The sequence below is a fragment of the Cavia porcellus genome, unplaced genomic scaffold, assembly GCF_034190915.1.
Source record: "Cavia porcellus strain 051 isolate PalLab524CR breed Dunkin Hartley unplaced genomic scaffold, mCavPor4.1 scaffold_6, whole genome shotgun sequence".
Taxonomy (NCBI): Eukaryota; Metazoa; Chordata; class Mammalia; order Rodentia; family Caviidae; genus Cavia; species Cavia porcellus.
The window spans coordinates 10,154,496-10,181,261 of record NW_026947489.1 but is presented as its reverse complement, the minus strand read 5'-3'; the positions used below and the strand labels follow the sequence as shown (position 1 = coordinate 10,181,261).

Here is a 26,766-nt window from a genome sequence, read left to right as displayed (position 1 = left end):
GATTTAGTGTTTCTATTTTAATACTTAGATCTTTGATCCATTTTTATTTTAGTTTATTCCATGATTATAGACATGGGTCTAGTTTTAGTCTTTGGCATTGGAAAACCTGTTTTTCCAGCACCATTTATTAAAGAGGCTATCTTTCTCCCAGTGAATATGTTTGGCCTCTTTGTCAAGGATAAGATGGCTGAGTGTGTTTGAAGTTGTATCTGGATCTTCTGATTTGTTCCACTGATACTCGGGTCTGGTTTTTTTTGCCAGTACCGTGCTGATTTTATCACAGTAGCTTTATGGTATAATTTAAAGTCAAGGATTGCAGGACATATAATTTATAGGATTATTTTATAATATTTACCCATGCAGTCAACTGCGAAAGGATATGGGAGATCTGTCCACACACTAGAGACCCAAAGAATCCAGCTGAGGCCCTGAATTCCTCAGGGCAGTGTTCTCCCAGCTCCAACAGGAGGCAACAATGTCTCATGCAAGTCGGTATCAAGGATCTGCACTGGGAAACGCTAGATAAGTAGTAGAAGCTATCAAGTCAGTGGGATAAAGGATCTATGCCAGCAACCTGAGAGATCTGCACTGGAGCCAGGAAACAACGCTCAAGGCAAGGAACCAGAGTTCTCCCAAAGAGAACCACAGCCATCCTCAGTGACAGCTGAGTTCATATCAGGAAAACCAACATGACAAGTTGATCCAGGAGAATCAATAGCACACCACCTTCCCTTCCAGTTCTCTTTTTATGTTGTTGACAATGACTCTTGGGTGGGCCAGCCACAGTTAGCACCATGCTGATTCAACTCAGTTGGGTGTTACAAGTTGGCCATCAGTTAATCTACCACAGGTTTGTAGCTAGCTATGCTCCTCCCAAGCCTCATGCAGTCACAGGTGAGGCTTTTGGAGTAACTGGACTTAGGGTCTGCTGAGATTGAGGATGTGATGCTAGCATAAGAGTGTGAGTGCTACCTATGCTAATGTTGGATAGCTGGACAGTTTATAAGGGACAGAAAGAGGGTCATCGTTTGTCACTTGTAGCATGCTGCCTTGCTGCCTTCTGCCTTTTGCCTGCCATGAACTGTCTCTCCTCAGCAATGCCCCTCTGCTGTGCTACCCTGCCTTGGAGCCAGCCAATAATGAACCAAAACTTCTACAAACTGTGAGCTAAATAAACCTTTCCTCCTGGAACTATGAGTGTTGCATAAATGTTTTGGCCGTAAGAAAAATAAAGATACTTTACTATCTCGGGAATTGCTACCCAGAAGATTAAAACTATCCCATTTCAGATATTTTATATTGTTACTACAATACTGTGTTGTTCAAATTATCAAAACCTATTTTGCTGTTATAGGCAGACATGTGCCCCATAAACTATATAGACGCTCCTTACTTTAAGGTGGGTTGCATCCTGATAAAGTCATTGCAAGATGAAAATATGTCATACTTGGAATGTATTTAGTACATCTAATTTACCTGACAACAATAGTGTAACCTACTCTATCTCAGACATGCTCAGAACACCTACATTAGCCTACCATTGGGCAAAATCATCAAATGTAAAGCCTATTTTATTGTAAACTGTTGAACACCTTCTGAATTTATGAAATTATCTGTGTCCAAAAAAAAAAAAAAAATAGGCAGTGTAGTACACCTTAGAATATGGACTTTCTGGCCCTGAATCAAGGCCAGCAGCTTCCTGACACTATTGGTTTCAAGCAGGAGCCTAAAGAGATGTCTTTCTATGGTCTGTTGGCCATAGAAACTTGGGCAGTGAAATGTTCAGTTCATTAGAAAGAAACAGCTTGAAGCAACCCCCCGCCCCAGGAGCAGCTGTGAATATGGCAGGCTGTGGACAGGAGCCACCAGCATTTACTGGGTCCCACAGCATTTACTGAGACCCACGCCATTCTGGGATCTGGAGCGCAGGGAAACCAAGCAACCCTTCCTGTCTGCCTGTTTTATTTTGTTGAATTTCAATATACATGAAAGTATAGACAGCTATTTTGGAGAGAACGAGAGACTCTATGACAGCCGTTAGTGACTTTCCTGTTGTCTGGTTTTGAAGACCTAAAACACCTTCCTCATTCTGTTCGTATCAGTTTTATACTATGTTGTTTTGTGTGAATTCTCTGTATGCAAAGACATGGACAAGTATTTGGAAGAAAACAAAAGACAATATGATAGATAGTAAAGATTTCAGGTCGTCTAACTTTGAAATTTATCTCTTACATTGCTTTCTTATATCCTATTTTGTTCTGTTTTGTTGTGTTTAATTTTACCCTCTTTTTAAAAAAAGAATATGGATTTTCCCCCCTTATTATCATATGGCCGCCCACCATTGCATGGGAGAATCATAACCCAGACTGTGAGCCCAGGAAAAGATCAAAACTCAAAGTGTAGTTTCTACTGAATTGTTTTGCTTTCACCCAATAATAAAGTCTAAAAAAAAATGTAAATGGCACCATCATAAGTGGAGACAATCTGTGAGGTGAGGTCTAAACACTCTTCATTCAATCAGACCAAAGAGGGAGCCATCCAGAAAAGTAAGTTGGTATAATTGAAATAAAACATGAATGCCAATTTATACCTGAGAAACGCTTTTTTCTTCTTGGGTTGCAGCCTCAGGTTGTTGGTTCTAGAGGAATATAATGTTCATAAATTAATAGTTCATAAAAGTTCCGTACCCCTCCTATTTCCAATGTCAGTTAATGTTTTTATGTCTACCCTCCTCCCTAAAATGTGAGCTCTTTCATGTCCTTATTTTACTTGTAACTGTAAGATGCTAAGAGGCTAGAGGCAAGCTTAATTGACTGATTTTTCTGAAGACTTTGCCGTTTACTCTGGGTGGTTCTTATTTTCATTCTGCTCCGTTCCACCTGTGTAGACGGAGCAGCTGCTGTGTATGAAACACTGGTTAGTGTTAGCTGCTCAGCAGCCACAAAATCACCGTGGTTAGTGCCTGATTCATAAACCAAACTTTATAATAATGTACAGTTTGTATAGGTAAAATCATAGTAGATATAGTTCGGAGCTGCCCAGGGTTTGAGGCATCCCCTGGGAGTCTTGCAACCTAGCCCAATCTAGATCAGCTTAACCTACTGTATGTGGTAGGAGATATGCCATAAAAGAATGATTCGAGCAAAGTTTCATAGAGAACAGAAACTGATGTTAATGTTTTGATAAGAGCTAAAGAATGGGGCTAACAATTCACACCACAGTTACAGTTAGATAGTTGGAACACTCACTAAAGGAAGGGTTTTGCATTCCTGGGATAAAAGACTAAAATCAAATCCATTCCACAGGAATGGGGCCTTGAGACTTAATCTCTCTGATTTTCATTTTTCTTGTATAGAAAGAATATTAACAATATCTGCTTTCAGGAGGTTTTTTAAAAAATGAGAATTAGAAGTGGTATATATAAGGCAGTCCCCATGCTAGGCATGATGGTGCATATCTATAATCCCAGTACTCTGGAGAGCTGAAGCAGGTGGGTGGGGTATTCAGGTCCACACTGGGCAATTCAGTGACACAGCAAGATCCTGGGTCAAAATTTTAAAATTTTAAAAGGACTAGGGTTGGAGTTCAGGGTAAGGCATTGGGTTCAACCCACAGCATTGCAAAAATAAATCAACAAAAATCAAAAGCAGTCCTTGTTATAGGCTGATGTTGTAGAGAAGGTTGAATAAACAGACTACAATCACAAGATCACTTTTATTAATACAGAATATGGAGTCAAGTATTTGGGGACATTCGTAGGCTTCAGAGGAATTGCTTTGATTTGGTAAAATTTTGTTAATGGACCAGGGATTTAGCCCAGTAGCATAAGTGCCTGCCTGGAAAAGTCATGAGTTTGATCCTTAGTACAAAAAAAAAATTGTTAAATTTTCCCATATCTACACATGAAACGTTTGAGCTATAGATGGTTTTTGAATAATCTCTGTTGGTATGAGGGTGAGTCTGACCTCATACAATGAATTATTTTCTTCTCTTCAATTTTATGCAATAGGTGGTAAAATTGGTATTATTTTTCTCTCAAATTATTAATAGAATAGAGTGAAGATATCTAGACCTTTAGACTTTTCTGTATTTAGAAAGATTTTTAATTATCAATTTAATTTCTTTGATAATATAGAACTATTCAAACTACTCATTTTCCGTGAGTGACCTGTGATAGTTTACATCATTAAAGACATTTGTACATTTCATCTACATTTTTAAATTTATCAGGATAAAGTTATACTAATATTCTTATCATTTTAATATCTGTAGGGTCTACAGTGATAACAAATAATGTCACTAGTAATTTTTGTTGTGGGTAATTTGTATCATCTCTGTTTTCCTGATGAGTCTGTTGAGAAATTTAAAATTTATTGATCTTCTCAAAGAAACAATGTCTTTAGTTTCACTAGCTTTCTTATTTGCTTTATGTCTTACATAGTTTTATTGATATCTTTGTGACCTGAATTATTTTGTTTCTTCTACTTATTTTTGGATTTTATTTAATCTTCTTTTTCTGGTTTCTCAAGGTAGAAACTTGGATGGTTAATTTTAAAACTTTCTTTTTTTTCTGTTGGAACAAACTGCCTCCCTCAAAGACAGCGAGCAAAGGGTCCCACAGTCATCTTCAAAGAGAGGTGGTGATACGAGCCTACAAAGTGTTAGCTCTGCAAACTGAATAAAGTCTGGAGATCTAGTGTACCTACTGTATTCACGGTATAATTAATATGCAATGTAATTAATACTACTGTGGTGTGTATCGGAAATTTGCTAAGAGAGTAGAGTTTAAATGTTATTATTACAAAAAATATAACTATATAAGATGATGGCTGTGTCAGCTTCTTTGTGATAATCACTTCACAGTGTATACTTACATCAAATAAATCCTCATAGTGTATACTTTGAAGTATCCAGTTCTTATTTGTCAATTATATTTAAATAAAGCTGGAAAAAATAGGAAACTAAGAAAAGTTAATGTGATTTAATATTGTTCAAATACACTGACAAATCTTTTGCTTTATGCCATAGACTTTAGAAATGTTTGTATAAATACGTATTAATACCAAAGCATCTGAAAAAAGACTTAACACAGGAGAAAAAGAATTCTGTCTTGACAGATTTTAAAGTTTGCTCCCTTTTTTGTTTTAGTGCTGGAAACTATTCCTCCGTCTTCTCACTTGCACCATTTCAGATGAGAAATGTGCTGCAATCCTCACCTGTGTTTTCTGTAACTAAGGTGTCTTTTTTTCTCGGTCTGCCTTCACAGTTTCTTTTAACTAAAAAATTCAAGCAATTTGATTATAATATGCTTTGGTTTCCTTCACTTTTTTGTGCTTGTGATTCATTAAGTGTTTTTAATATACAGTGTGGGGCTTATAGTCTTCACCAGCTGTGAAAGAACTGGGAGCACATTTTTATCAAATGATTTTTCTTCTGCTTTCGGTTATACACGTAACAAGTCACCTGAGGTTCTTACACAATCCACTTATTCTCTGTTCATTATTTTCCTCCTCCCTGTGTTTCATTTTCTCTGTGTCTTCAAACTCACTAAATGTTTCTTCTGAAGCATCAAGTCTACCCCATCCTTGGAAGTATTAATCGTATCTGTATTTCATCTCAAGCATCATTCAACTACTATAGTATTTACCGTGCATCTATTTAACACACTTAATGTTTATCTTCTTTAACATATAAAATGTAGTTATAATTACTACCTTTGGGTAGATGGCTAATGATTATATCATTTGTGGCAGTTTGGAGTCACTTTCTAGTGGATATTTTCTCTCCTTGTGTTTTCCCACTGCTTTGTGTGCTTGGTAATTTTTCATAAGAAAAAAGTATTGTGAATTTTATTATTTGTGTACTGGACACTGTATTTCTATTCCTACTGATATTCTTGAGACTTGTGCTAAAATTCAGGTAAAGGGCTTGGGACCAGTTGGATTCAGCTTTTGAGTGTTTGTAAAAAACTCAAGTTTTAACAGGAAAGACCAGCACAAGGTTTAGTCTGTAGCTAACCTTCCCCCTACCCCTAAGGCAGAAATCAATGCCCCGTAGCTTGTAAGCTCATTCCTGTCCAGCCTCAGCTCCAGAGGACTTTGCTGCAGATCTTTCCAGGTGCTTCTTTCCTTGGCCTTGGGTTTTTGATATTCTTCTCATGCAAACTCTAACCAGTCTCTCAGACTCCCACCCCCAACTCTTCAGACCCCACACCGAGGCCAGCAAGGTTGCGTTTGCAGCTTCCCGTTGTTCATTTTCCATCTCTCAGGGATTATTACCTTCTGTTGCTGGATGTCCACTGTCTTGAAAAAGGTTGTTTCGCATAGTTTACAATGTTTTTAAGTTATATTAGCAGACAGCCCCAGCTCTTATAAGTTCTTCTTGCCTGGAAGCAGGAATTATCAGAGATAAAGAAATGGAAAATGTTTAACCCCATGTCACATGTGTTTATAAAAGAAAAGACCATATTATTTATACTCCAATACAGCACTATTAAATGCTTTTATACCATGAAGCCTCTGGCTGTTTTGTGAAACCTATGCATACTTTCTCAGAATGTTTTGAAATGCGAAAAAGTAAAATACAAAGGACCATAGAGTAAGCAATTATAGTGGATCTAGTTATCAGGATATTTTTCTAGGCAAATGTGTGCATCTGTAATAGATGTACTTGTTCATAAATGCACTAAATGACAAGACCTGACAATGAGTCTAATATATTGCATAATTTTTCAAGTAATAAAGAGTATAAGTAATATTCCGAAATGCGTGTAACAATGGTACTGTGATTTGAATATTCATGACATTGTTAAGGTACTGTTCATTTCATTGTGTTTTGTTACCTACCTATTTTATGGAAAGAAATGCTAAACATCATCAGAGGTTAGTGAAAATAAACTTACTCTCAGCAATGTCCAAGGACTTTAATTTTGTCCATGCTCCCCTTGGAAGTGTGTGAGTCCAGGACTCTAATATCAATATATCAACTCTAATTCATGGAAACTAGCATCCTCAGGTGTTGTGAATTGTATACATTTGGCGAAGTTTGAGAACTGACAATGATTTGATTTGACTCCACCATGATAGAGGGGAGGTGCCCTGGGAACAGTTTCAGTGCAGGCCCGTGGGGGAATAGTGTTTCCAGGGCAACTGGGAACGTCCTTCCCGTGAGATGCAACTCCTGTCTGTGGTTCCCAGGCCACAGGAGTTTGCCCTTGATGCTGAGGAGTCCACCTGTCAAGTGGTTTCTTGCCTGACTCCAAGTGTGGATCTCAAGACATCACTGAAAACTGATCAATTGGATATGTCTGCCGTTTATTTTTGTCACTCCTCCTTGAGCCAGGCCACAGACTTGTGGATTTGTGAATACGCGGTTCTGTTCCTATCCAGCTTGTCCCAACCAGAAAGTCACTGTAATTTTTGGTTTTGTTCCCATTCTGCCTCTAAATGTCATTAGTCATATCCTCCATCCCATTGCTTCCTTGAATAGGCAGTCATTATGATGAACCCAGGCTTGGTTCAGAATTCCATGAGAACCACAGTGTCAGGCCTGACTCTGGGGCTGGAAATGGAAAAGGCTGCGATCCAGGGCTGGCTGGCACCATCCCCATGAGTCATTATGGAAACACTGTCCCCGGATGCTGCTAAGCAAGCCGGGTTACTGGTGAGACCATCTGTCAGATGAAATCTTGACCCCCTGACATCTTAAAATGTTCCATAAATTGTGGGCCGTTGGGCTTTCTGTCTGGTATCCTGGTTACATTAAAATTTGGGTTGTTTTGTTCTATTTTTGGTTGCCTTACAGTTCCCAGTGTGTTTTTAAAAAGATACATTTTTCAGATTACAAAAATAATGCATATTCATTGTACAAAATTGAAAAAGACAGAAAAACACACAGAAGAAAATTACACCACCCTGAGGTATAGATTTTTTTTAATGTGTTGCGTTTCCTTTCAGATCCTATTTGGATTAGTGTGTATATACTGCTCTGGAAAGCTATGTTGTTTTTTTAAAAGCGGTAACACTATAACTCACACAGTCTGCATTATAAAATCCATAAATTATACCATTTTTCCCTTGGAGGAGACCTTATATAAGATCAGCTAGTCTAACACACTCTAAAAATGAGGAAACAGAACCCCTAAGGGGGTACGTTGCCCAAGGCTTCCAGCTGTTGAACAGGTCAGGAATGGATGTCTGAATTTTCACCCAAGTGCCCAGCTGCCTTGTAACCTACCCATGTTCCATCGTGGGGTCATCTTCAGACAAGAGCTGCAAAGCCTCTGTCCTCTCTACCCTAGGAAAATGGAGATGGTTTCCCAGGAGTACTGAGCAGGCTATGTGCCCCTGCCTTAGATCTTATTAAACATTGTTGAAATGTTCATTCCCTGTTGGGAAGTTTCAAATGAAGAGGAGCAACAAAAGGTTTTTTCTCATGCAAAATTATTTTGATTATCATTTGACAATTAAAAAGAAAAGAAAAATAGACTCTATCAGCAACTTAATGACTTTACTAAGGCATAAACCTTTAAATTTAGCAATAGCTATTTAGTAGAGTTGATAAAATTCTATAGTATATACATTTTTCAATAAATGCAAATTCACTCCCAGAAATAAAGAGGCTCTATAGTATAAAATGATATGACATAGTCCATTATCATATATACTGTAATATCATGTGACTGTGGTACAGAGTTTACATACAGTACAATATAATATAATGTGGTCTATGACATATGTCAGAGCATAGTATACAGTATAGTATCATGTGTAGCATAGTGTGATGTACAGTGTAATATTGTATGTAATACAGCATGGTACACAGTAAAATGTGGAATGGATTATAGTATGCCATACAGTACAGCATCATGTCTAGTGTAATCTATAGGACAGTATGGTATATGGCTCATAGTATATATGGCATATAACATCATATGACATGCATATAGTATCATATACAGTGCAGTGTCATATAGATTGTTATGAATGGAATCATATATAGTATGGTACAGTACAGTGTGCTGTACGGTATATTATGGCACATGGACATAATATAGTAATGTACATGCTATATAGCATGGCACACACTATGTAGTGTATAGTATTGATAGCTTAGAGTACAGTAGAATAAAATAAATGTTGACTTCAGGGTTAAGTGGTCTTAGATTTAAATACTATTTCTGCACATTTTTGGCTGTGTAATCTTGTGAGCCGAATTTCTTCTAACCAGGAGTGTGAACATTCCAGTCACAGAAGAAATATAAGTTGTTAATAAATCTGGAAGAAATATGCAATCAACACCTTATTCAGGAGGGAAATACAAAGTTAAGCACAATATGACAGCCTGTTTTTGGTAGGAAGGCCAGTTTGTTAATATCCAGGGTTGGTGAAAGTGAGAAAAATGGTTATTCATTTTCACTGTTGGTATATCATTGACACAGCCTTTGAGTGCACAATTTGGCAGTGCCTTTTAAAACTTTGAATGTATGCTGCCTTAACTTAGCAATTGCTGTATTGCATAGACCTTAATAATTCATTCTGAAATTCACCTAGAATAGAAAACATGTGTGAAAAAAGCAAGAAAATTTTTGAAAAAGAAAAATAATGCAAGGAGAAGGCTCTTGGCTCAACAGAAATCTGTTTCCAGGGGAAATACTAAATATACACACAGATGAACAGATTAGATATTCATTAAAAACAACACATAAATTCAAGTTCTGAGGGCGTCACAGGGCAATGTGTGCTCTCACTCACCAACAGAGAAAATGTACATTGGTACCCCTGTTTTCCAGCATGTACAAAAGCTGAACATATGTGTACCCTAAGGATATGTGAAAGAGAGAAGCACAGACATCTTCCCCCAAAGAAATACACAACATTCTTAGCATTACCACTAATAATAGCCTCAACTGGACAATTCCCAAATGTCCATCAGTAGAATAGTGGATTAATTAATTTCCATGCATCCAATGGAAAACTAGAGTAATAAAATGAGAGATTTATTAACACATGCAATCAAACACTTTCACAAGTAGGTCGAGTGTATTTCCAAATATTCCATTGAAATAAATTTCACAAACAAGCAAAAAGGTATGTGATGTTAGCAGACAGGATGTAAGTTATCTCCCAGGGAAAGGCAGCTATCCCAGCAGGCTTCAGTCCTCCCATGATTCCTAGTCTCTTTCTTGCCTGTTTTTCACAGATCCATTTCACACTGGATGTTACATAGAACTTGAAATTTATTTTTTTCTGGCTCATCTACTCTGGAGCCTCATGCATTGAGAAGTAGGAGCTTAATCTTTTCTGATTTGAGGTTTCCCTGTCTAATTTCACTTAGTGAGCTCAAGTAGCAAACTCAGGCAGCTGAGTCCCCAGATGGAGGTTTGTCCCGGTACCTGCCTAAGTCAGTTAGTGAGTAAAGAGTTTGGAACCATGCACACACTAAGCACACGTATAAGTGTTTGTTTCATAATTTTTATGATGCTTTACAATCCAAACTGGACATTCATTATATTCTCATCTTCAAGGCAAAATAATCACATGCAGAGCTTTAAGAAATTCCAGTACTCACATAAATTCCATAGTTTACTTCCTCTATATCTTATCATTTTAAAAATGTTTGAGTATAAAACTTCAAAGGTATGAAAAGCACAGAAAATAAAACTATGCATATGCCTTTAGCTTCTACCACTTCTGCTATATTTTCATCAGATCTTCTCATGTGCTTAAAAAGTACATACAAACAGCTGCTTCCCTCCTCTGGTTCCTGTCCCCCTTCCCCCCCATTTTGCTCAGGGTAGCTTTACTCCCCCAAAGTTAGCATGTGGCTTCTCCACCTTTTCTCTAAATGTGTATATTAAACAACACAGAGTCCCAATTTAATTTTGAAGCAATTAATTTAAAGTTGAAATAATATACAATCCTGCTGAACACTTCTTCAAAACAATGTCTTTAATAAACTAAGAATTAAAACCTCTTGAAACAAGGAAATGTCCATTCCAGAGAGATTTCCTGGGATCAAAAGGCATTATCCAGATGCATGATAGTTTCTGTCTTGCACAGAAACCTACTTTCTGTATAAAGAAATTAGTGGGACTATAGTGGATCTATAAGCTGATTTCAAAATTTTAAGCACTGGCATCATCTACTACAACAGCCCATGACACATGATTTACAAAGTGCCCGACAGCTGAATGATGAAAGTATCAGCTTCTAGGCCATGGCAATTATGGATGACACCTGCTAGTGGATGCTGGCCTGGGTCCCTCAAGTTAGGGACAACTGTGACCTGCAGGTGAGGCCCCTGTGGTTACTTAAGCCACATGGCTGACCCTGGGGTCTTTTTGTGAGATACCCAGGAATTTGTAGCAGCTATGCTGATATGGGTCCCAGCACCTGTTGGACCAACAACTGGGCTATTGCCTGTCACCTGACATTAGATATCATGAGTTGCGCTGGCCCGAAGTTTGACACGGATTCCTGCTTCCCCAGAGTTACTACCAATTCATCTTCTACTTGGAGGCCCAGCAGAGAATCCAGGGCCAGTGAATGTTCTGGAAGTAGCAGGAGACCCATTCATTGCATAGAGGAGCATTTCTCAGGCACTCCATGTGCAAATCCTGCAGTGGTCGCTGTGCAGACCATGAACAGATTCCCATGATTCCCATTTCCCAAGAGGAGAGAAACAGTGAGAACAGGTCCCTTCAGCAAAGTAGACTGGGAATGTGCTGAAGCAGTCTCTTGATGCAGTTTTGGAAATAACCCTTAATGATCTTGTTCTGTTGTCCTCAATCTTCCTTCAGCCAAGATGACAAATACGGATTTGCTCCAACATCTCTGGAATACCCTTGGGGACCGATATCAATGCTTTGCGTGTGGTCCCTTCCCTTAGTGTTATATTCAGACAGCTTAGCGGGTTCTTCTGTTCTGGAACCTGGCCCCAAGGTGCTCACTCAGGTAACTCTGGGTTGTTTTAGGAGCTGAACTCTCCAAAATGGTTCTTGTATATCCTGAGATCCTATTTGGGTGTGTCTCCAGCTATTACCTAGAAATCTCTAGATTATTATGTGAGCAAGAAACTAATTTCTCTTATATAAAGCAACTATAATTTGGGTACATCTGTTACCCAAACGATGCCTGTGGGTGAAGAAAATGTGAGAACTAATGGATCAGAGAGCCAAAAGTGTGCCTCAGCTGAGACTGGAGATCCAAGTACGTTGTTCGGAGAAAACAGGGCAGTGGTGCTTACCCTTGGATGCACATTAAAGTCACCCTGAAGGCCAGTTAAATCAGAAGATTGGGGGGAAGGGTAAAACCTAGACATTTTAAAAAGCTCTTCAGTTGATTTTGATGTGCAGGGAAGCTGAGAACCATAACACTAAAGTGAAGACTTAGGAATCTGTTTCATGGATCTATGTCCAGTGGGGTTTGACACAAGTCTTGCAACTACTAGGGAACCTGGTGGAGACCTAGCCCTGGGTGAGGGAACATTGATCCTAGCCTGGGAAGACACAAACTGAGTGGGTTACTGTACTTAAGAACCAGAGTGAGCTGTCGATCTCCATGGATGCCCACTGGTTCTGGAGAATGGCCACAAGTCAGCATCTCCCTGTATCCTCCTTAATATAGGTTAGTTCTCAGAGAAAAAAGGGAGAGAGGCCTGAGTTGGAGACTCATCTTGAAATACCCACTTTGCCTCCAGTTGGCTAAAGTTTACATTGTCTGCTATCAGCAGGAATTAGAAAATGTTATATTGAGATGGCAGATTTTTGTACCTGCTCAAGTTTGTAATCATAGTGAGTGTTTTGTCTTAATAGTCTGTTGTCAGCTCTAGGGTTTGTAGGAATGGAAATTTTGGGCTCTAGTTTATCCATGCGCCAGTTCATGCCCATAATTCTTTCTAGGGAGTCACCCAAGTTCTTAGCCCTGGTTAGTTAGTTTGCAGATAGACTTCAAGAGAAAGTCTTCACCTGGGCTGGCAGGTAATTTAAAAGTATCTACCTGTATCCATGTCTGAATTATCTTTACTTCTTTCATAGAATAAACTACAATGGTTTTTGCATATTATAAACATTTAAAACATTATCATTAGATGTGGGTACCATTAGTACCCATTATAACAATAATAATAAGGCATATTCTACTTATACTTGATCAAGAGTATTGTTCATATTGGAAGACTCATATATGTACTACAGTAATACCTCAGTTCACAAACGTAATTGGTGTTCCATGATTCTGAAAAAGACAGCTATGTTCATGTTAGTGCAGGAAAGATGGCTGGGGTCCGCATTCATTATCTGATGCAGAGATCACAAGCAATAACAAACTTTTGCCAAATGCTTTTATTTGTGAATTAAATTCTTGAACGGAGGTATGCTGCATATTTAACATAAGTGAACTTGGTTATTGCTGTGATTTGGGTAATTGCCCACCAAAGGCTCATTTATTAAAGTCTTGGTTTTCAGACTGTGGTACTATTGGGAGGTGGTGAAATCTTTATGGGTGGGGCCTAATAAGAGGGAGTTAGGTTACTAGGGGGTGCTCTTGAAGGGAATATGGGATCTCAACCTCTTTCTTCATTCTCTTGGCTTCCCAGTTGCCATGAGGTAAGCAAGTATCTCTACCATACACTTCCACCATAATATTCTGCCTCACCATAGGTCCAAAGCAATGGGCAAACAGACCATGGACTGAACCTCTAAAACTGTGAGCCAAAAATAAATTTTATTAAGTTTTATTTATTATTATTTATTTATACATTTTATTTATTAAAATAATTTATTAAATTGATTTACCTCAATTATCTGTTAGAGTAACAGGAAGCTGACTAAACAGCTATGATTTTAGAGAACCACTTCTAATTGTGTCATTAATTCCATGGTGTTTTATGTAGTCTCCTTTTCAACCTAATATTTCCTAAATATCCTTTTGCAGTACAGAAACATTCCAATAAACCCAACATAAGATGAAAATGTTGGTAAGTTCAAAATGCATTTAGCACACTTAGCCTACAAACATCCTGGTTGAGCAGCACATTACACTGTAGGATTTTGGTTATTTCCCTTTGTGATCCTGTGGCTGACCAGGATCTGTGACCTGCACCGCCACCAACCCTGCTGCTGCTCAGTATTAAGAAACAGAATCAGACCTCATCGAACTAGTCCAGGAAACCAAACTGAAATCCAGGTACAATTTTTATTGAATGTGTGTCACTTTCTTGCCATCATAAACTGAAAAATTTAAAGTCCAAACCATCATAAATTGGGGCTATCTGTACAGATTGTGTGCATTTTTGAATATAAAAAGAAATGTGGAAAAAAAACAGTTTAAATAGTTGATGGTCTTACTATCCTGATTGCATCTGTTGAAAATGTGTGCATGTGTGCACGTGGTGTGTGTGAACACAGGATTAGAACATTTAAACAATGAATGAGAGCACAAAATCCCAAGGGAAGGCTGCTTGGAACATGCACACCTTGTTTTCAGGATTTTTCCCAAAGCAGTTATATTGGCAGTTTCTTACTATTCTTCCAAAGTAAAATTTCCATTCACCAAGATGGAATTTCAAGTTCCGTGTCGATATGGAATGAAGATGTGTGTCAGAGAACTTCAGTATCGATCTGTATCAGCAGGTATGGGTCTATTTCATTTTTTTATTTAAAGAAAAAAAAGTAAAACAGAAAAAAGGTAGAAATAATACAGAATTTCAAAAGAAATTAACGCTAAGAAATCACTAGTTGATAAATTACATATTGTATCTTAGAAATAGTTGTTCAAGTCCCAAAATTAAAGCATAGAAAGTGGACAATCAAATGATGAGAGTGCAAATCATTCTGTTGAATGAGCTAACAAAACATTTTTAACAGTAACAGAATATTCTAGAAAATGACTATGACATATATGGTTTATATGTTTTCTCCTGGGCTCTTTTCTTATTTTCATATTCTTTTCGTTATCAACAATGCTGCATGGACATCCTTGTAGATCTACCTCGGCAAAAACTTTTGGGTAAATTTGTGTGTGCGAAACTTGAATTGATATACAAAATATTTCTAGAGATAATTTCTAGGTATATAAAATATTTCTATGAATTCTATAATGCACATACTCTGACCTTCTGAGAAGTACACCTCTAGGGTCATCTGCAATTTGTAGATATGTAGGTTGATAGAATAAGAATCAATGTGTGTCTGTGGGAAAGCAAAAAGCATTTTATCTTTTCAGCACTCTAGAGTCAACATGAACAGAGCCAAGCAGTCAAAGAAAACCATACCTTTGCTGACGAATACATCACTGACATTTCTGTACCCGGGTGACAGACATGGTCCAAGAGCTTGTGAATTCCAAGCAGTTCATCTCAATCTCCAGCCCAAACACTATGTCTGCCAATCACTCTAACCAACAAGGAGACCTGGAGCAAAAAGAGTAGGGAAAAGATCTCTGTGCCCTCTGATATCCTACACAAGAAAGACCGAGAATACACATTTAGAACTGCTAGCACGGACTCTTTAGATATAATAGAAAATACACATATATGTAATTTCCAGCAGGACAAAAATACTGCACCCAGGGTTCCAGACTCCCTTGTCAGTGACAGTGTCTATCATAACATATGAAAACCTGCAGAGATTTGTCTAGGAGAAGGATTCTCAACCTTAGCACCATTGACAATTTTTTCTGGATAATTCTTTTCCATCACTATTGGAAGGGTTGTTTTATACACTCTAGGGTGTTTAACAGCATTCCTGACCTCTACTCACTAGATGGTATTCTGATGAAAAACTGTTAAAAAAAAAATACCCTCTTGTACTTCCAAAGACCAGAACAAAGAATTCTGGTAAAGAATGTTGATGAAATCTTTTTAGCATTTAAAAAACTTTCTGCAGGCTAAATTCAACTTAGCCAAGTTGCTGGAAAGCACAAATGATTCTCGAGCACAGACCCAGCCCCATGAAACCGTGTGCCAAGTTCACACAGCATGCCATGGCACGACTTCTGGGAAGACTGTGATGCTCATAGATCTGTATATGATAAATACTTTGTTATCATTTTCCACGGTGTTTGCCCCTCTTGGTGCTGTCTGCTTTCATCTATGTGCCGAGTTACAGATATACGTGATCAAAAAAAGTCAAGACAAGAACTAAAGCTCAAAAAATTCTTGCCTGCAGCATGTACCCAAAGGAAAAAAAAAGTCAATCATGCCAAGATGATGAGGCCAAGTGAAGCCAGGAGTTGTGCAATTACCCAGCAGAGGTTGAAATTTTTGATAAAAACAGACCTCATTGAAAATCTAAGCATACAATGAAGCAAAAAAATTTTAAGGCCATTTGGATACTTTGCTAACATGAGCACTGAAAAACGTGGATGCGGATGTCTCATATTTATTTCCTCTGTAAAGCACAGGATGAAGTAGATTTTCCATTCCCAGATTTTCTGGGTTGGTCATTTGGCTCTGATTGAAACCAAGCTTTTAAATCAGACCAGAGTGTTCCATGCTTTGCCATTGCCTGACTGAAGACAATGATCTGTTCTTTCACTCAGGGGACGTTTGTTGGAAGCCTACTATGTGTCAAGTCCTCAGCTAGACTCTTGGGCATTAGCAATTAAGACACCATGGCTGCTGGCCAGCCCTCAGATTAGAGAAAGTGTTCAGAGAAGAGGGGCTGGGGTCACTGTGTGGGGTGGTTCCTGGGCACGAAGCTTCTGGGGTTTAGCATAGTCTGGTGAAGGCTCAAATAAACTGTCGTGTACAAAGAGCTCTGCTAAGTCCTTGAAAAGTAACTGAAGTCTGTGATCTGGTCACTTCCCATCCACTTTGCTGGTGGGGAAGGAATCCCCTGCTCTAATTAACTTGAGACGACCGGACACACGACACCTTCCACTGGACAGATGCAACTGGTAGCAGTTTATTAGTCAGGATACTTAGCCTGGGGGAAGAGGATACCGCCGGCTCTGAGTGACAGAAGTAGAGTGAAGCTGCAGAGTCCGTGCGAGGCAGGCTTTGTAGGAAGGAGGTGAGGTGCCCCTTCATTCCTGCAGGATCACTTGTTTGAATCCTGCAGGCTGGCAGCAATGAGAAACCCATTAGGTTTAGAACTGGATGAAGTGCATCTGGTTTGGACAGTAGGGGAACTGGGGACAGGATCAAGGGTGTTTTGCCTCTGGCGGGGGGTATGTCTGATGAGAGCAGTGGATCTCATGGGTAGGCCTTTGGGACTTCACAAGGTCAGAGCTGTGAAGGCAGCACATAGAATTTCAGGCTTATAACAAAGTCTGTAGGCTTCTTATTGACAACTCTCCCCCTGTGTCTCTTCACACATGGGAGAAGGTTTAGCATTGATGGCGCTGGCTGAATTTCTATGACTTGCAGCCTAAATGCAAGCACACAAACAATGCTTGCTGACTGATTGTTGAGACATTATTTCTTTTTGTTTAGCACACAATTCTCCTTTTAATGGCATTCCAATTTGCAAAGAACTGTTTCCCCACCGTCACTCCATATGTCCTTGGGGTTTTAGTGAGTTTGAGTCCCTTCTCTGGAGTCTGACTATGAGCTAGTACTCAGACTTGACCAATCAGAGCACCCTATTACCCTGGCCACAGTGACTGGTTTGGAGAGAGACATTCTACCCAGGATGGTCTCAACTGGCACTGTGGTAATAAAAAATTAAAAGAAAGTTCTCTTTTCAGTGGAGATTGCTAAACTAGAAACTGTTAACACCACAGTTTCTGCAGGATCAGATGTAAGGAGGGCCCCATCTGGAAGTGAAAGCAACGCAACAGTACAGGACAGAGTGAACGAAAAGAAAGATACAGAGGAGATGTCATTTCACTTTCCAAGGCGGCACTCCTGGGACTGAACATACAGTGGTGCCCGTTTAGTTGCAGAGGTTACATTTCAAGATGTACAGTAGATGCCTGAAAGCTTGGACTGTACCAAACCCTATCTACACTATGTTCTTCCCTTTACATACATAAGAATGATAAAGTTTAATTTATAAATTAGACATAGTAAGAAATTAACAATAAAGGTAGAGTAACTACACCAATATAATAAAAGTGATGTGAATGTGATTTCCCAAAGCATCTTATGATGCCCTGTTCACCCTCCTACTTATTGATTGCTGGTAACCAAAGCCACAGAAAGTGAAACCAGGGATAAAGGAAACTACTATACCTTCGAATATTCAGATAGGTGGAACAATAAATTCCCCCCTCTTAATTTTTTGCTTCAGTCGGTTTGACACAGGGTTCTGTCACTTGGAGCTGAACAGACTAATCATCAGTTGCCTTACTTGTACCTTGTGTACGGAAGGGAACAGTTCGTACTAATCAGCTGGTGATTTAATCTTTGGCTTCTTCCTGATTATCCTACTAGGTAATGACAATGCAACAGTAACCTTCCAATCACTACAAAACTGTCCCATGCCCCCAGCTTTGTGTCAGCCAAGCTTGTGCTCGTTCTGTTCTCTGAGTAAAATAACCTTGGTAACACCCCGAGAGCTTCATTCTTTTTCCCTCTGCGTCAGACATTGTCCCTTGGGTCTTCATTTTGACAGCACCTTTGACAACTCAGCTGAAATGCCACTGCCTTCCTTGCCCCAAAGTCAAGTTTTCTGCTCAATGATTCTTTACAGTGATCTTCTGTTACCCTCACCCTAAGCCCTATCACTATCTGACATTTTCCTGTTTATGTATTTTAATTGTCTTCTTACCTCCATGACTAGAAGCTCCATGAGAACATGGGTCTTCCTGTGTATTCTCAAGGCTCAGAAGATTCTCCAACACAGAGCTGAACCTCAGTAGAAGTTTGCAAGATGTAACAGTGAACAGGCGTATACACAGCTGTTATTTAGGTACAGCTGTGCTGATAGGTACACGAGCTGATGTACGTGCCTCACATGGATTTACTCAATTGTCAAATAACCTCGAATAACAATTCCTGTATATATGTAGGGAAATCGAGTTTTGGAGAGGTTTAACAATTTACCTAATGTTACACACCCGGGAGATGGTAGAGGTGTGATTTAAACAAAGGACTCACTACTCCAAAACTGGTGGTCCTTTTCAGTGACTCCCAGATTTACCTCAAATCACAATATCCTCAAATTCTAGCAAATAAAAATCCTTGCTAGATTGTGAGTTTCAGCTTAGGAATGATCTGTAGAATGTGAACCTCATAGAGACAACTGGCCGTCTTCTCTGTGACTTCAAGACACACAGGATATCATATCTCAAGATGTGATTTGAGGCCAATCTGGGAGTCACTTTAGAAGACCAACAGTTTTGGAGTAATGATTCCTTTGTTTAAACCACACCTCTACCATCTTCCGGGTGTGTAACATTAGGTAAATTGTTAAAACTTCAGCATCTTCAGGAGCACACAGGACCAGAGTGGCTGTAAGTGAACATCCTAATATACATAGCAGAAACTAGTCATGTCTGGAATGCACTGGGAATGAAATTACTGAGCGGAAACTAAAGAGTGTTTGGTAGGACAGCTCCAGCCTCAGGAAAAGCAGTTATGACAAATACACTTAGGCAAAGAGAACAGCAGAGAGAGATCATAATGGTTTCATAGGCAGGGGGCTGGTGTGGGTGGGTTTTGGGGGGATGTGTGAAATATAGCCCCTCTTTGGAGGGATACCACCCATGGGAAGAAATAAACTCAAAGTTGGGAATTGTTGTAATTGACAAGTGAATATATTGTTAGCTATGGGAGAGAATCACAAAGTCAGAATAAACTCTGTACAGAAAAAAATGCGTTGTAGCAAAATGACAACATATAATAGAAATTGAAAGACTTGCTTGAAGTTTGATTGTGTAAAACACCCAGCTGTCAAAGATTCAACTTCTTGTATTTTTAAGGTGTATTTAATCTTTATGTAGAGTTTTTCGTGTAAGAATATAAACTGAGCCAAAGAAGTCTCTTTTATCCTTTTTTTTTTTTTTGAGAACCTGAATCCATCCTTTTCATCACCAGGCTTTCAAGAATAAAAGCTCAAGTGATATTGAAAACACCACTTTTGATGCCTGAAAAGGATTAGCTGGTAGTGTTAGAAGTTGTACATGTGTATGTGTCAGTTTTTAATATTTAGCCACATGGTAGACATGAAACCCTACTGCTTTGTATATTAGCTGGAAATATTCTTTCCTTCAATTTAGAATATTGGTCATCTCAAAATAGCCATAATTATATACATGTGGCACATGCCTATAATCCCACCACTTGAAAGGCTAAGGCAAGAGGATTGCAGGAAGTTCAAAGGCCAGTCTGAGTTCTGTAGGGAGTTCATGGCCAGCCTGAATTACAAAGATAAAATCAAAATACAGAGGTGGGTCATGGAAGTGGAGGCTGAGGCAGGAGGATTGCAGTGAGTTCTAGGTTAGCTTGGGCTACGTAGTGAATTCAAGGACAACTTGAATCACATAGCCAAAACTTGTCTCCAAAAAAAAAAAAAAACAAAACAAAAACAAAAACAAACAAACAAAAAATCACCACCTCAACAATGCCTTTAATACTGCTCAAGTTGTATTAACCTGCTATTGTAAGGTGTTGTACTTGTGCTTTATGTAACTAACATTTTCCAGTTATAACTTCCTCCAAGGAGGAACACCATGTGCTGGCTAATCTTAATTGGCAATTTGACTGGATGAACAAACTCTTAGAAAAGATACAAAGGCATTAATCTCATCAATGGATTAACCCACTGATGAGTTCATAGCTGAATGGGTTACCCAGAGGTGGAGACTCTTTAGGGGCAGTGGGTCATGGATGCAGTGAGCTGAGTAACATTCCTCCACCGCACTCTGCTGGCAAGATGTTTCTGTATTCCAGTCAGCTGACCATGGACTGAAGTCTTTGAAACTGTGAGCCAAAATAGATCTCTTCCTTTAAATTCTGTACATCAGATTTTTGTCCCAGCAACAAGAAACTGATTAATATACTTCATGTAATAATTTTAACTGGAGATTTCAGTAAATTATAAAATACTAAAATTGGACCTGAGGATCAGTGGAACAGATTTAAAAATACAGAAACAACTTCAAACACACTCACCTACCTTATCTTTGACAAAGGGGCCAAACACATTCGCTGGAAGAAAGATAGCCTCTTTAATAAATGGTGCTGGAAAAACTGGCTCTGAACATGCCAAAGACTAAAACTAGACACATGTCTATCACCGTGTATCAAACTAAAGTCAAAATGTACCAAAGATCTAAATATTACAACAGAAATGTTAAAAATTCTGGGAGAGGACTATGTAGAACTCTTGAAATCACAGCTGTAGGCAAAGACTTCATGAACAAAACCCCAGAGGCACAGGAAACACTACAAAGAATCAACTGGGATCTTGTCTTATTAAAAAGCTTTTGCACAGCAAAAGAAATCACCAACAGAGTGAAAAGACAACCCACAGAGTGGAAAAAATCTTAGCCAGTTGTTCCTCAAACAAAGGACTAATATCTACAACTTATAAAGAATTGAAAAAAATCAGAACCTTCAAATTTAAAGACCCAGTCCATAAATGGGCTTCTGAAATGAACAGACACTTCTCAGATGAAGAAGTAGAAACTGTAAATATAAATACATGAAAAATGCTTAACATCACTGGTCATCCAAAAGATGCACATTAACACGATGCTGAGATTCCATTTTACTCCATCAAGAAATCAGCCAGTGACAATGCTGCGGAGGCTGTGGGGGAAAAGGAACTCTTTTTCACTGTTGTTGGTGAGAGTGTAGGCTGGCAGAACCACTGTCATGGTTACTTTTCTCTCACTGTTGAGACAAAATACCTGATGCCCAAAATGAAGGAAGGAAAGGTTTATTTATCGTACAGTTTTTGGAGGTTTTAATCCAGTCAGCTGGCTCCAAGGCAAGCTGGCCTGGCTGGCTAAAGGGGTAGCCGTTCATGGCAGTTGCGACTAGAGTGCAAGGGAAAAAAGAAAAAGCATGCCTCCTTCCTTCCCTTATAATGTATGCTGGGTACCCATCCCTGGGCGGGTGCAGCACCCACACCGTCAATCCCAGCACTAGATGAAGAACCAATCACTAACACTAGACTCAGTTGCCTCCATGACTGCATAAGGCTTTGAGGGGACATTTAAACAAACCACAACAACTGTGGAAATCATTGTGGAGATTTCTCAAAAAACTAGGATTTGAGTTTCCATTCAACCCAGCTATTCTCCTTCTAGGTATCTTCTCAGAAGAACTAAAAACATCACAGCACAGCAAGTGATGTGCACCCATTTTCTAGTAGCACAATTTGTAATAGCTAAATCTTGACAACAACCCAAATGCCCATGAACCAAGGAATGGATAAAGAAGATGTCTATTTTTTATCCAATGGAGTACTACTCAGTCATAAACAAGGATAAACTTGAGACATCTATAGTTAAATGGATGTACCTTGAGACCGTATCTGTAAGTGAAATAAATTGGACACACATGTGTGGTAACTGTTATTGTGAGAAACTGACAGTATAAGTAAGAACCAATACATATAATAGACATTGTGAAACAGGAAGAAATTGTTTAGAAGGAAAGGGAACTTGGGGTAAGGAGAGAAAAAATGAGAAGGATAGAATGGAAGCAAAGCATTGTAAATAAGGAGGGGCAGAGGAGTTGGGGGGGGTGGGAGACAAAAAAGAGGAACCAAGACATATCGTGCGCAAGAAGTTCCTTATGATGAATGTGATCATTATGTGTATACATATAAATTGTATCAAACTTAACAAATAAATCTTATCAATTTAAAAATTATTTTTATCCTGAAATAATTTCAAACTTAACTACTAATTTCACATATGGTACACAGAATTCATGGAGTTTTTCCCTGAATATTTTCATCTTATATAAGGATAACACAGTTATCATAACCAGAGAATTATATTGATGTAATACTACCATATTACACAATTCTGATCTATAAGCTCAAATTTCATGAGTTTTCTCTCTCATGTCTCCTCTGTATATCAGCATCTAACCCAGGTTCCCATTTTGCATTTAGTTATCAGATCTCTTCAGTCTTCTGCAATTTATTGTGATAGTTCTATCTTGTATTATGGCTGGTATGTAGATGTCCCTCCAACGCCTTATTCAATCACAGGTGGGTCTTTAGGTGAGCCGTAGCTGTGTGATGCTGGGATTGTGCAATGCTAGGCTCAAGGGCTCTAGGATTAAGGGAGTGAGTGCTACCCACCCTAAGTACCCTGGATGAAACATAAGGAATAGAAAGAGCAGTGTCTGTGCCTCATTGCTTTGCTACCTTCTCCCCACCAAGAACTGCTTCTCTTCTTGGATGCCTGTTTGCCATGTCACCCTGCCTTGGAGCCAGGTGATTATGGACTGAAGCTCTTACAAACGGTGACCTATAAAAACCTTTCCTCCTCTAAGTTTGGATGTCAGGTATTTTGTCTCAGCAAAAGGAAAAGTAGCTAAGACATCTTGCTATAAAGCTGGGCATGGTGGCTCACTCCTGTAATCCAAGCCCTTGGGAGGCTGAGGCAGGAGATCATTGTGAGTTTGCGACTTGCCTGGGCTACAGAGTGAGCCCAAGGCCAGCTTGAACTGCATAAGGAGACCCTGTCTCAAAGACACACAAAGACACACACACAAAGACATTTTGCTATCTCTCATCCACTCTCAACTACTGGATCCTAAGTGAATCTTCTAAAAACTCAAAAATATCAAGCTATTTACCTGCTTAGTATCTGGTGGGGCTCCTCATTGTTTTAAAAACAAAATGTAAATGCACATGCATGCAAACAGTAAAAGCGGAGGCGCTGCACCATTTCACTCCCAGCTCTCTTCCAGCCTCATCTCCCACCACTTGGTGCACACGCGCCATCCAGACCCAGGGCATGGTGCTGGCTGCGCGTTTCCTCTTGAACCGCACCCAAGAGGCCTCTGTGTGCAGCACTCCCTCTGCCTAAAGGCCACTCCTAGATATTTAACAAATGTTTACTTGATGGTACTCTATGCAAGGCGCTGTGCTAAACACTGTGAATATATTAGGAAGTAAATCATAGTTCTTGGATTTAAGGAACTAACTCTAAAAGGAAGGAAACAGATGTATATGAAGAAATGCTTATTGTATACAGTGCTTTAACTAAAGCACTATCTTAGAGAAGGGTTCTTAGAGAAAGTGACATACATGGTTGGTTGAAAGGGGTTTGTCTTGAAGAGAGGAAGAAATGGGTTGATGTATACAATGTAGCTTCTTGGGTTTCTGAATGGGATCAGTGAGGTGACAGGAAGAAGAGGTGGTGGACAAACTGGCCAGGTAGTAAGAAACCCCTGCTGCCTAGGGAGCTCTAAGCCTTCCCTGATTCTCTTCTCTTTAGATACTCAGGGGCTCCTTAAGTGCTCTCTGGCAGCTGGGTATCCTGTCACGGTGATTGTTGAGCTGGTGTTTTAAGCTGTGTCTCTCCCGCATACCCTGTCAGACCTTTTAAAGGAAGCAGGGCTGCTGTCTTGCCACTGTACCCCAGGACCTCGGGCAATGCTGAGCCCTCACCACCCAGACACACTGACACCTCAGTGCCCTGAAGACGCCAGATGGAGTGGGAGACTGCAACCACTGCTCCTTAGAAGCTCCCTCCAAGCCAGTGTCACACATAAGAGTGCTAGTAGTTGCTAGAAACACTGGACTTCAGGTACACATTTTTGAGATCGGCACAACTAACTCCTAAAGTTAGTTGTTATAACTATTCTGTGCTCTGCTATTGCACTTTACAACAGCTGGGCTCCGGAACTGTTAAATTTATCTTTCCTTTTCCTCCCTGCTTTCCAATCTCCCCTCTTACCATGCCCTGAAATTCTTAGACAATGGTTTTGTTATGCAGGAGGTGGTGAGAATTCTAAGGCAACACACACACTCTTCATTTCTGCCTTGGTTGGTCTCATAGCCAAGTTTTCCGCCAGGCTTCTGGGGTGAACCACAGCACTGGGACAGACGGTGGGTGGACAATCTGGGCTTACTGTCTTGTGCCCCAGGAGTCTCAGCTTCTGCAGAGGCAGGAACTAGAACACAGTAATGAGGGTCTTTGGGAATAGTCTGTTCATCACCCTTGCAGGGTGAAGGGAAGGAAGAAACGAGGAAACACGGCCTCACTATTGCTCATACCAATTCCTTTTTTTTTTTGTTTTTTGTGTACTGGGGATGGAACTCACTCACCTCCTGCTTGCTTGCCAGGCAGGCGCTTATGCCATTGATCTAAATCCCCAGCCCTTTATTTTGCGGCCAATTCCTTGATTTTGAAGAAAAGCATCAAACTCTTCCTCCTTTCCCGGAGTAGAAGTGCTACATACAGCTGTCTTTGCAGTCTCTGGCAGGTTAAAATGCATGCATTTCTATTGATTTACACCAAATTTTAAAATTCTCTCTGCAGTCCCTGTTGGTAGCTCCCCTGAAGACCGGGTGTTCTGAGCAGACTTTCGAGATATTTGCAGGGCCTGGTATCACGTGCCTCCTTTTCAGGCTCTTCCCAGCAGTCTCTGTCCTTGATGGAGAAGCCAGCTAACCTCCAGCTTCCTTTGTTAACTTTCTAGTTCTTCTGCCCACTGCCTGTCCATCTGCTGTTTTAAAGCAATGTGCACAGGATCGAATCTCTGACTTTCAAATGAAAATGATCATCGTCTCTGTGTCCACTGCATGGGCACTTTTGAGTGCAGAGGGATGCGTTGTAGCCCAGAGAAACTTGTAAGAGGTGAGTGGCTTTCAGGACAAGAGGGCCAACAAAGTTCACCTCCTAGACACTCTGGACAAAATCAGCAACTCCACAAGAAGCAGCAGCTGTCCCAAACATATGTTTGCCCTTCTCTCAGAAAAATGGATATGCAGAGTGAGAAGGGTTCCAGTTCCCAGTGCCTTGAAGGTCAGTGACCCTGCCAGGTTACCTTGGCTGGCTCTTAGCATCTCTTTGCTCAGCTGTAAACGGCAACAGAAGCCGAAGTCTACATCATTGGTGAAGTCCTATCGATTAGATGAGATGCTGTGGGTAAAATGTCCATCATACAGTTTTAGGGCTAAAAGCATACTGGATATCATTAATAGCAGGTTGTTTCTCTCCTGTAACATGGGGAGCTTGGCTGGCCAGCTTGCAAGTGTCCCTATCCTTCCAGGACCCTTCAAGCCCTACTAGGTAAGGATGGGGACCCAGAGACCGGGCTCCTGGGGCCGGGGCGCCAATTGTTTGCCCAGGTAGGGTGAGCAGGCATCTGGCCCAGCAGGAGCACGGGGCGGTTCTGAGCAGCAGGAGGGTGTGGTGAGCCTAGGTCCAGGGCGGCCAAGCGCGCCTGCAGAGCGGGCTGCCAGGCTCTGCCCCGTGGGCGCGGCAGGGGGGAGTCTGAGTCACCCCAAAGGACACCGCGGGCCACCGGCCTCCGGGAGGCTGCAGGAAGGGCGCTGCGGCCCCGGCCTCGAAGCCCCGGCCCCCCACTCCCCGGCCCCCAAGGCCCGGGCGGGCCGGAGCGCGGGCCACGGCGGCGATGTGCCACGCGCCGCGTCCCTGGAGCCGCTGGGGCTCCGACTCCCGCGGCCCGGCCCGTGAGCGGGGGCGGCGGGGCGCGTCGCCACCGGGCCGCCCCGCCCCGCCCTGGGAGGCGCCCGGGCCCTCATCAAGTGACCAGTAACCCTTCCAGGAGAACACGGTCCTTCCGAGGGAGGCGAGCTGCCGCCCGAAGCCCGGGCGCCAAACCGCCGTCATCGCCTTCCTGTGCCGGGTGATCCGTCTCCTCACCCACCCGGAAAACATA

At 40.5% G+C, this 26,766-nt stretch overlaps 1 long non-coding RNA gene and 1 other non-coding gene across 2 annotated transcripts; one reads left to right on the top strand and one right to left on the bottom strand.

Annotated features, from left to right (window-relative positions):
• Positions 1-1,671: 1,671 nt before the first annotated feature.
• Positions 1,672-1,806, top strand: LOC111758494 (small nucleolar RNA SNORA2/SNORA34 family). The gene has a single exon (XR_002792680.1). It is a non-coding gene; the product is annotated as a small nucleolar RNA SNORA2/SNORA34 family (small nucleolar RNA).
• An 8,650-nt stretch (positions 1,807-10,456) lies between these two features.
• LOC134476362 (uncharacterized) lies at positions 10,457-26,597 on the bottom strand. Its single transcript, XR_010047931.1, has 2 exons — positions 25,187-26,597; positions 10,457-15,411 (listed from the first exon to the last, which is right to left on the bottom strand). It is a non-coding gene; the product is annotated as an uncharacterized LOC134476362 (long non-coding RNA).
• Between the last annotated feature and the right edge of the window lie 169 nt (positions 26,598-26,766).